Genomic DNA, 12,290 nt, shown 5'->3' with positions numbered 1-12,290 from the left:
TTACAGCCTTGCATTTTAAAAATATGATTGATAAAAGTCAATGTCACTTCCTTGTGTTAGACTATTTATAAATAGTCTATATACATATATATATATATATATATATATATATATATATATATTTTTTTTTTTTGAATTTTTTTTTTTTTTTTTTTTTTTTTTTTACGAAAAAAATTCGATGAGATTGTGGAAAACAGGAAACCTAAAGCCCCTCACTCTTTTTGGAAAGCTTCTTTTCTTAAACGAAAATTTTCCTCCCGATCATTATTAAGGCTTCTTTCAGTTTTGTTTTCTCCTCTGCTGGCTTTTTCACTATCTCTGGGATTGTAGGACAAGAAAACCCATGAATGGTGACCATCGTTCTCTGTGACTCTCACGCTCAACATAAATCAAGGAAACTTGGCCCCTTGATCCAACTCTCTGTCAGCCGTAAAGGATGAACCCTAGCCTCTTTAATGGTGAATCAATCTCTGTGAATATTGGAATTGGAAAGTAAGACAAGAGAAAGAGAATTGGTTGATCATTTTTCTCTCTCTCTAGGCATCCTCCAAAGGTCTCAGGTAAAATTAGGGTTTAGGTTAATGTGGTATTGCTTTTTGTACATGGTGAAGTGTTTTTCCATCTCTACATAGTTATTTATATAGATCTTATATATTTCTTCCAGCATATCAGATAGAACTAGGGCTAGATTTCAGTAGATTTTTCTAGAATTTACTTTGGATCTGATCTTTATGGGTGGTCATGCAAAAACATAGTTTTAGGTGATCTTATCTAGAAAATTAGTTACGGTTGTGATTTAGGTATGATTCTCATATATTTGAATGGTTTTAAACCATGTATTTTAAAAGTGAATGTACCATTAATTTTAATTCAAAGTTCTATTTTCTATGAAGTATAAGATGTTGGGTTTTATTTTGATGTGTTTTTGCCATTTTTTGTGTTTTTTTTTTTATGTATTCTATCACTACTTCAAAACAATTATTGGGGACATTATTTATTTAAATTTGGCCTAAGATTTAATAAACCATCATCTTTTGTGTTATGTTTGAGATAGTTTATTCCCGACAGTTTGTGTATCCCACAGAAACGAGGCTTTTAGAGGCCATTTTACTATATTTTTAAAAAAGAGGATTTTTGTTGGATGTTAAAGGATTGATGTGAAATTGTAAATATTCAAATCCGTAACCATAATGACTTATTCACTTTTGTTTTTTGTTTTTGTTTCTTATGTATTTCAACTTTTGTAAGTCATGACAAGAAAGGTATCTTGAAAGTTGTTTTCTTCCTTGTTTAGGTGGTTTTTGTTCTCCAAATTTTAAAGTTTCTGATATAGAATGGATTGTCTTCAATCCCAATTGGAAAATCCCTTTGAAATGGTTACTTTCTCCGGTATACCCCTTTAGATGTGCTCCTATTTATTTAATATTTATAATGTACATGATGTTGTTTACTGTGATGAAAATAACCATCTCAATAATATTAGTAGTGCTGTAGAGTAGTAAATTATAATGGTGATGGTTGCGATAATGAATTTGCACTTGAGTTTCTTCAATTACATGAAGTTCAAAGCAAGTCATTAAATGCTCTAATTAATTTTCTTTCATCTTTAAGGGTTAAAAAATTAGGATGAATCTGATCATGGACAGAAGGTTAACAGTTGATATGGAGATGGGGAGTAATTTGGGTAATAATGAGATAGATACACCTAAGCAAATGGGAACTCCTCTAATTGATGATTATAGAATCGATGATTTTGGCTGCGACAATGAATTTGATGATACTATTCTTGTATATGGTGATAAGACTAGTGAGTTTGATGTAGGCCAAGATGCATATGAGCCTATCATCCTGGAGCCTCTATCTTCTAAACTTTCTAAAGATGTCTCACAAGAGGGTATGCGGTTTGAGTCCCCTAAGCCGCATTGGATTTCTATAACGAGTATGCAAAAAATTTGGGTTTCATAGTTCGATGTGCTTCAAGTCATTGATCAAGAAAAAATCAATCACTTATCATTCGTGAATATGTTTGCTCAAAAGAAGGTCAATGACACAATAAATATGAGGGGAATCGATCTAGGTCACCTACAAGGATGAGGTGCAAAGCTAAGCTAAGAATAAATAAGGATGAGTGCAGTATATGGTTTACGAAGTATAATAAAGAACATTCTCACTTATTGGCTTCACCATAAGTTCATCTCCTTTGTTCACATCACAGAATTCTCAAGCCCACAAGAGAATTGATCCATATATATAGCTTATGTGGGTTAAGTGCCCAAAAGATCATGAAGGTGGTGAGTGCACAGGCTGGAGGTCAAATGAGTCTTTCTTTCATAGTGCAAGATTGCAAGAATGAAATATACAGAAATCGAAAAAATTCACATTTGGTAGGCGGGGATGTAGAGGGTTTGATAGAGTTCTTTGCTGCTAAGATTGATGCAAACCTCCATTTACATACATGGTACAAGTTGATCAAGATGGGCACCTAACAAATGTAATGTAAAATCCAAAATAGCGTGTGATTTCTTTGGGATGTCATTATATTTGACACAACATACAAGAACAATGCCTATAAATTTCCATGTGTCCCGAGTTTAGGAGTAAACCTTCATATGAGGACTATCGTCATAGGGTGAGCTTTGATCCAGAGAGAGGATGAGGACTATTTTATATGGTTGTTTATAAAGTGGGTTGAGGTGATGACTACACGTCAACCCAATAAAATCATAACTGATCGACCCAATACAATCATAACTGATCGATATGAGGCAATGGCCCTTGCTATAAAGAAGGTCTTTCATACTCTCGACATCACTTGTGCAGATGACATATTTTACAAATATTTTGAGCAGAAAATAGGGCATAGACATCCATCATTCTGTTGGGACATCTACAATTGCATCGGCCATTGTACCACAAATATCGAATTTGAAGCTGGATGGTCAGGAATGATCGAAAGATATGATGTAAAGAATCAGGAATGGCTTCAGCCCTTATATCAGATCCAAGGTCAGTAGGTGGATGTATATTTGCAAGATTGTTTCTTTGCTGGAAATTGGATTAGTGGGAGAAGTGAAGTCATGAACGAGGACATGGCACACGTGAATTCCCGTACCAACTTAACAATTAAAAAATAATTAACAAAATGGTTGATGACGAAAATACTCTAGACTTTGAATCTCGCAGAAAAATACTAGTTATGAAGACTGCTAGTCGAATAGAGATGCAAATGGCTCGAATTTATACCGTATCTGTCAATACTTTTTTCAGCCAGAGTTGGTGAAAGCCATTGTTTTTATTTGTGAAGTACAAGAGGGTGATGGGTTTTGTGCATTTTCAATTTGCACAAATATGGGATTCAGTAACTTGGCGCACATAGTCCTACAGCCATCTGTCATTGGGTAGTAATGGCAATTTGTGCTTACCTAGTTGGTTGCACACTTCTCATTTTTTTGGCTCCCCAATTTGTCATCCTTCATTGTTAACCGTGTACAATACCTGACCAGACCCATTCACAGCCCTACATAAGGTTTTATGTATGGAGATCTTTTTCTCCAATACTGGGAGCATTTTGTTCAGGATTGCAAGTGACCCTAAATGGCGGATAACTAACAGTCGAGGTGAAGTGGGTGAGGAGCAGTAGAGGTCTATAGCTATAGGGAGCACAAGAACCCTCAAGGGAGCATGAGTAACATCCAAGGCAATGTCCCGAAGGAGTAGGATTGATTGGCTTAATTTTTCATGCCATTACATTTTTTATTTCCCGGGGGATGGCATTGTAGGAGAAATTTTGGTACCTTTTCAAACCCTTGTCTGTATTGTCCACTTTTGAGCTACCTACTATTTTTTGTCGTTTTGGTGATCCACTTTTAAGCTACCCACCATTTTTTGTCATTTGGGTTTTTGGATAGAGCACCTAGTTTGTGGGATGCCTAATCTTTTGTACTTATATATTGACCAAGCTCAAACTACAAAAGAAATTTTTTTGAATTTCATAACACATCCAAGCTATAAAATTTCACCTCAAATAGTTGTAAAGAATTGTGACCAGCTTGTATCAAAGATAAATAATTTCATTCTATACAATCCGACACACACACACACACATATATATATATATATATATATATATATATATATATATATATATATATATACAAAATGACTTTCCCAATGTGAATTCTCAATTCTCACTTCAGTTTGCTTTCAGTTTTAGTTTGGCTTCAACTTGACAATATTTTTAGTTATTGGGTCGTCAAATATGGGACCATTACTCCCATTTCCTTCCAAGAAGACAACCAATAGCGACAGATGAGAGAATATCAGATATGACACCAATCTAGATCATTAGAGCACAAAAGGTCTAAAAGAAATGTTGGCATTGTGCATTAAACATAAAAAAAAGATTTATAGAAATTTAAGGAAAAATAGAAGACTGGGGTGAGAGAGAGAAAGAGAGAGAGATTTTAATGCAAACAAAGAAAGAGCTCACTTTAGATGGTGAGTGAAAGATAGCTCAATATATTCTAAAAGAACATTGAGATAGCATAAAGTAAACTAAAAGCAAACACATGCACTCACACAACATGCTAATCACTATCATAACCACTAGATTAATGCATACAAAGAAGGAGCTCACTTTAGATACTAAGTGAAAGATAGCTCAATACATTCTAAAAGAATATTGAGAGAGCATAAAATACACTAAAAGAAAGCACACACACACAGAGCTATGCTAATCACTATCATAACCACTAGATAGTAAAATATAGTTTTTCGGGCTGCATCAAATCAAACTGTACAGTATTGGTGATGATCCTAGATGGGCTACCTGATTGCCGGCCCATAAACATTCTTACATGAATTTATTTATTCATATACATAAATTTTCATTCCAAGATTACAAAACCAAACAATTATGGCACTCCAGAGACAAACTGTTCTGGCACAAAATTTGTTCTTTTCAATCCCAATTCTAATAAATTACATCAAAACAGGGCAATATAGAAGCCTGCAATTGAATCAAATCTACCACAAAAGCCATCCACAGTTACTTCTTGGTTCTTTTTTACTCTCCTTGCAATCAGCTGACAAACCAACATTGCCTCACCTCCCCCAAGGGAAACATGACCAAGTCTAACGGGTGATAGCAGAAAAACAAAGTTATTTCTTTTGAGGGAAAAATTACTTCAGCAGGCGTCACATAACATCATTCATATAATAATATCAAACACAAGGCATAAGATAGACCATTAAACTATGATGATAAAACAAAAAGCCAAAATATAACAATAAAATCTCCATATAAGTTATGCTTTAGCAAATAAATCTTTTCAGGAGTATTTTTGCAATAACATCATTGAATTATCAGTCGCATCCTCATCAACATTTCTATTAAGTGAAAGCCAACTTCATTAAAGTGTGCCATTTCAAAACTTTTTTGATTTGGCAGCATGAGTTCATCACTATTTTCCATATGTAATGGATCAAATAGCTTTAGTGCCATTTCAGTCAGATGAAAATTTATCTATAGAAAATAGTGTAGACACATCATTTGCACTTTGTTTTTACATGAGGTGGTTGTTTTATCACCCTCATGTCATGTAAACATCCATTTAATGTGTTCTTTTTCTTTTGACACCTTTTTAAATGAGGTGTTACAAAGGTTTGCCTCTCCCTCTCATTTTAATCGAATTCTCTCTACCACTAAGGCCCTTTACGGGCTCAATTAAAGTAAGGGGCCTTTCTGTTAGCGGGAAGCCTTACAGTGAACTCTTTCTCTTTCTCTCTCTAAGTTCATAGGCTATCTCCCTCACTAATTTTGATAGAAGTTATGGATGATTTTCTCTCAATGAACTAGATTACTATCTTGTGACATCACGAAGTGAGTGATTGATTTTGTTAAATGTACGATTTTGTTTTGCTCTCTAAGTGCTTTGTTGCCATTCGGTAAGTTTTTTGAATTTAACATAATTTATATAATATTTTTCCATGTGTTATGTACCCAATCGATATTTGTATTTTACCGATTGGAAGAATAATTTTTTAGTAAGAGAGATGCTGCTCCCCATCGATGTTTCATTGTAGTATACCGATTGGAAAATAGACTTTGTATTAAGAGATAGAAGTTTGTCATCGTAATCGATGTTTATATTATCCTGATTGGATGATGAACTTTGTAGCGAGAGAGAGAGTTTGTCATCCTAATCATTGTTTGTATTATATCGATGGGATGATGATTTTTGTAGTAAGAGATAAATTTGTTTCTAAATTGATGTCTGTAATATCATATCAAGTGGAAAGACGTATCATTATTTTTGTGATTGTGGTTTATATGGGTCTTATGAGTGTGCAACTCAAAGACTCAAGATTTGTATTCCGATCTGGCTATATCCTGAGAGTGTAATCGTCGGGATCTTTTTACACCTCGAAATTTTATCGAGACGGGAGCGCTTAGCACTTCAAAAAAAAAGATAGCATCTCATGCCTCTAGATCCCCTATTTTGGTCCCAATTATGTGGGAGTTTATGTCCATATGTTTTGTCAGCCACGGTGAAACCCCATACAACCAACAATTAGAGGGAGAGAGAGAGTAAACGTTACTTTCATGTTATTAGCGAGAGAGAGTGAGCCCGCTCTTTCTAATGTGTGTGTGAGAGAGAGAGGGAGAGAGAGAGGGCGGAGAGAGAGTCTCTAATAGGAATATTTTATGGTCATTAGGAGGGGTGTGATATCTAACTGCCACCCAAAGATTCTTAGTAAAAAAGATAAGGATGTCTGACTACTTGTTTAAAATTTTGCTGGCATATTAGAATAATACAAGCAAATATCAATGATTTATCACATACTTTTAGATGTAGAACTTATGAAAACTTGAATATCTTGAAAATTGAGTCCAAAAATGCGTTACAAGATGCACTATTTTCAAAACTTGAAATCTATTTTTTCTCATGTGCATGCATCTTGATGTCGAGATGATCAATTTGAAGATATTTGGGCATCAAAACAACCTCTTCTCATTAAAGTTTTGAGGTGAACTCTAATTTGATTGTTTAGAGCCTCGGCTTTATATAAACATTTTCCGTATATATATATCAAGGTTTAAAAAATTGGATTGGTGACCTGGATCGTCCTTACCTATGCCCTTATTTGATCAGAGAATCGGCCGAATCAGCAAGTTTTATCCCAAAAAGTTTTCAAAAAATCACTATAGATCTCTAAAAATAATGTTCGTTTAGTTTTTAAAAGAAATTAAGAGTGGTGCATTATATACTTTCATTACTTTGTAAAAATAAGTGAATATCGAGAAGTTGTTTTCATGGCTTGATGTTTGTTACCCATTCATTCATTCACCACGAGTGCTTGCTCCAAGGAGGAAAAGAGAGATCATGTATTTTTTAAGTTGGGTATCCATACATCAATATAATTCCAAATTTGCGTTCCAACTTAGTTGTTATAAAAAACTAAATATTTCTCCCGTAAATCAAACTAGAGTAATAAGCCAGCATGCTCCAAATCAGAATAATGCTAATATAATATAAAATCAAATTGTAGGATAAGAATAAGATACTATGAAGTGAGCATGAAACAACACATTTTTACAAATATCCCATTTAAGAAATTTTAATTACGTATCATGGACGTATTATTGCATTTAAAAATTTGACAATAAAATTTGAAAAATGCAAGTTTTTATTTTGCATGATAGTTATACATCATGACATATAAGTAATCATAATTACAAGAAAATAGAAAAAATGTATTCTTACATTAAGATAAACAACAACAAACATACATTTTATGTATCAAGAAAAATTTAATTATGTATCAAGATTCAGGAACATACATTTCAGTGCATTAAAAAAATTGATGATAAAATTAAAAAATACAAGTTTTTTCTCATGAGAATTAGTAATTCATGACATAGAAATGAATATAATTACAAGAAAATCGAAAAAATGTATTTTTATATTGTGTCTCAAGAACAATTATTTGTCAAAATCCCTATTTCAAATCAGCAAATAAGATTAAAAGTAATTATTCAAAAATCCTAAATTGGATTTTAAACCATAGAGCATTTTAAAAAACGAATCCTATAAAAAAACAAAATGAAAAATCATGACATTACTGGATTTGAGAATTGAGAATACCAGGATTAAAATACATACCTAAATTGAATTTGAATCAAATTACAATGATGGAAATCAATGTTTTCGAGTTCCTGTGAAAATCACGATTTCATTAAACATCGACAACCAAACCTTGCTTAATCACACGAATAAGCACCGCTATCATTTGAAGATCGTCATTTTCTTTAAAACTCCGCTGATTTCATTCAAAATGGTGCCAAAAATCTCCTGAAATCAACAGATTGGCAGAAAAACCCGACCCCGTGAACTGTTCTATACAAAAGGGTGTCGAAAAATTGATATTTTGAAAAATCGAGCAACTATTGTTGTCAATCACGCAAAAGGACTACAAAATATTCTCTAAATACTCTTTTTTGAACAAACAAACCTCTGATATCGAAAAAAAAAAAGTTCGGCCAAAATCAACTGAAATCGATGGAATGGCAGAATTTTTTTTTTTTCCCATCTACGGTTTTTGCAAAAAGCCTCCCTGGAAATAGAAAATCGAGCAACTATTGTTGCTTAATCTTCTTAAGAACTCAATTTCGAACAAAAACACTCTACTATCAACAACAAAAAATTGGCCAAAATCGATAGAATATCTGTCAACGTTTTTGAAAAACGCTTTCAGGAAATCGATTGTGTGATTTCCAAACTATGAAAATTGCATTCATAATGCGATACAAAGTTTCAAAATGATCAGTAACACACTAATAAAGTCACAAAATCTCAATAATTCATCAAAAAAAATTCAAACCCATGTTTTTTTTCTCCTTTCACTATTCATTCGTTTGCACTCAGCGATCTACTGTGCACTGTCACTATGTCATGAAATCATCACACCAATTCTACAATGTAGAATCACTTAATCCCGTTTTTTTCACAAAATTGGGCTGGTTCTACTGGTCCCGATCCCAATTGGGTGAATTTGGATTTAAATTGTGCTTTTTTAAACCTTTTATATGACCTTTTAAATATAGAAAACCATATTTGTGGTATTTGTATGACCCCAAATTTTTTACACACACTCTCTTCATCTCAATAATCAATCACAAAAAAACAAAGGTTCGATTTGAATCCTAAATATGGTCAAAATGAGTCTCCTTCAACAATTAATCTAGACCATTCATTTGATGAATTTCAAGATCTTAGCCTTTACAAACTTAAAATCATTTTTTTCTTTTTTATCATTATTCATCTAATGATAATAAAACCGTTAAAAAAATTGAAAAAGAAAAAACTTCCTTCTAAGGCCTAGATCTAACCATCTTATCAAAATAGACGACCTATGTTAATTGGGCTAAAAAAATACTTTCTAAATTTCATTTTCAATTTTTTTTGTTTTTTGGATTTTTTTATTGTTTATTAGAATGAAAAGAGTATATATTTCAAATTTTGGATCAAAGAAATGACCCTAACATAGTTTTTAAAGATGGTTGCATTATATTACTATGCAACTGTTGCATGAAATCACAGCCATATATATATATATATATATATGGTTTGTCTAGAGTTAACAACCCCTCAAAAATTATTTTAATAGGTAACTTAACAATTAAGCAAGGGTAAATTTGAAATTTTTTTAAAAGTACAATGCTATTTTGGAAGTTAGTGTTCTGAGACTTTATTCGTAGAGTGTCAACTTTACCCCATATGGAGATGACAAAATACCCATTGTCTTATAGTAATATTCATAAAATAACCCTTACTTAATAATTAATATATTACAAAAGTAATTCTTTTAAAAAATAAACGATAGAATTAGTAAATCCATCATTCACATCCATCCTTCACAACTCATTCTATCATTAACGTATGTAATTTGCAGAGTTGTGAATTAACGGCCATTCATTTTGTGATGAGCAGTGTTCTATCCTTCACAACTCATTCTTTTCGGTAGTGTTTTATTCTTAATTATTTTTTTACAAATTGGAATGATCTAAAATTTAGAGGGTATGTACATCTTAGTTAGGCGCATCTAATAAAAATATAAAAAAAATTATCCGTAAAATATATTGACCAAAATATCCCCAAAATATTTTGGGGATATTTTTGTCATTGTTTTCATGTAAAATATTTGTTTTATATTTTTTAAAGAACCCTCTATTTTTTATGAATACACGCTTCAAATTTTAGGTTATTCCAATTTGTAGAAAAAAAATGAAAAATAAAACACTATCGGACAATCGTGACCTCGCGATGAACTTTGGACGACGATGGGGGTAGGCGAAATCACTATTCATTTTCGCCTATAGACATTGGGAAGAATTTATATATATATATATATATATATATGAAAAGTCTTCCCAATGCCTATAGACGAAAAATGAATAGTGATTTCGCCTACCCCCATCGCTGTCCAAAGTTCATCGCGAGGTCACGATTTGACTGGTAGTGTTTCATTTTTCATTTTTTTTCTACAAATCCAAATTACTTTAAATTTAGGTCATTTATACATCTTAGTAAGACGCACCTAATAAAAATATGAACAAAAATAATAAACAAAATATAAATTAACCAAAATACCCCCATAAATTTTTGGGGGTATTTTGGTCAATCTATATTTTACGAATTATTTTTTTATATTATTATTAGGTGCGGCTCACTAAGATGTACACACACTCCAAATTTTAGATCATTCTGATTAGTAAAAAAAATAAAAAATGAAACACTACCGGACAACTGTGAACGTGCGATGAAGTTTGGATAGTAATGAGGGTAGGTAAAATCACTGTTCATTTTCCCCTATAGACGTTTTGTAGTATCTCTTTATATATATATATATATATATATATATATATATATATATATATATATATATATATATATATATATATATATATTGGTTTTGTTCTGCTACACCATGTTTGTTGTAAAGCCTTATCCTGTATAAGAAAAAGTTGGCAAAAATAAACAAAAGGTTCCATAATTTCTATATTGTTTGTGTGGCCACTTTAGTTGTTTATAACCATTAAGATTTTAAATTGAAAAATTTCCCGACTCTCGCTCCAAAAGTGGTGGTTCCCACGTTCTCATTCGCACTGATGAGAGATGTAGATGTTAGAAACTGTATTTCTGTATATTTGGGCCTTAGGCCTCCATAGAAGATTATTTCAGAATAATGCAAAGAACTCTCTGTTTATTGATTACTTCATAAAGAATATACAAAACCCATATAAATATATGGCCAGTAACAATTAAATATAAATACCAATGGTTATGGATAACTACTAACTAATCTTATAATAATTAAGAGACACCTTTTATATATATATATATATACTCTAATACTCCCCCTCAAACTCATGATGCTTTTATACAAAATGGCTGGAGGTTGAACAATAAGTTGTATAAATGAACAAGTTAGATCTTTTAGTCTTCAAGTGCATGGCATGACCAATAGAAGTAGTGGAAGCGGTCGTCTCTTGCTTGAAGAAGAAGCACAAAGGAAGTAGTAGTCTCTTGCTTGAAGGAGAAGCACAGAGGAAGCAGTGGTCTCTTGCTTGAAGAAGAAGTACATATGAAGCAGTGGTCTCTTGGAAGAGCTAACAGAACTTGGTAAGGATCCATGACAAATTCAGCAACTCGCAGTTCAGAGCACAGGCGAGAACAAAGACAAAGGTTGTTTTGCAAAGAGTCGAAACTCGACTCGGAGGCCTTTGGCAGTGCTTCCTTGGTCTATGAGTTTCTCTCACTAAACTAAGAGTGTTGATTAATTCAACCATGGATGAAGAGGAGAACTGAAGTTTTTATTAAATTGAGAGTGTTGATTGATTCATAATTATGTATATCAATATAGATATACATACTATAATAGTAGAGAACTGGAGTCTCCATCCCCCATCGCATGTATACCCCAAAAGTATTCTTCATGACACACCCCATTTGCAATGGGCCTACAATACTTGACCAAAGACCTGAAAATATATGTCATCGACACATTTCTCTCTCTAGAGAACCTGTTTTTTTCTCTCTCTAAAGAGAATGGTTTTTCCCTCAACATTGTGGTTTTATACCAATGCTTGGATTCAATTGACTAAAAGTAGTGGATTATTCGTACAATTTTTTTGAATTGCGATTTGTTTTTGCTCATAATACTTCGAAAACTATTGGCCTCCCAAGCCTATATTGGGGGCTCTTTTTTCAACCTTTTTTTAATGTTTA

General features: G+C 32.6%; 1 long non-coding RNA gene across 2 annotated transcripts; it reads left to right on the top strand.

The window, feature by feature from the left end:
* Positions 1 to 211: 211 nt before the first annotated feature.
* On the top strand, positions 212 to 3,977 carry LOC110006640 (uncharacterized). 2 transcript variants are annotated; one of them, XR_002279727.2, is made up of 2 exons: positions 212 to 560; positions 1,612 to 3,977. It is a non-coding gene; the product is annotated as an uncharacterized LOC110006640 (long non-coding RNA). The 2 variants fall into 2 exon arrangements; XR_016045098.1 differs by having other exon boundaries at positions 258 to 560; positions 1,823 to 3,977.
* The last annotated feature ends 8,313 nt before the right edge of the window (positions 3,978 to 12,290 follow it).

The sequence above is a fragment of the Amborella trichopoda genome, chromosome 11 (genome assembly GCF_054954075.1).
Source record: "Amborella trichopoda isolate Santa Cruz 75 chromosome 11, AtrichopodaSantaCruz75HAP2 v2.0, whole genome shotgun sequence".
NCBI lineage: Eukaryota > Viridiplantae > Streptophyta > Magnoliopsida > Amborellales > Amborellaceae > Amborella > Amborella trichopoda.
This window is presented reverse-complemented; position numbering and strand designations above follow the sequence as displayed.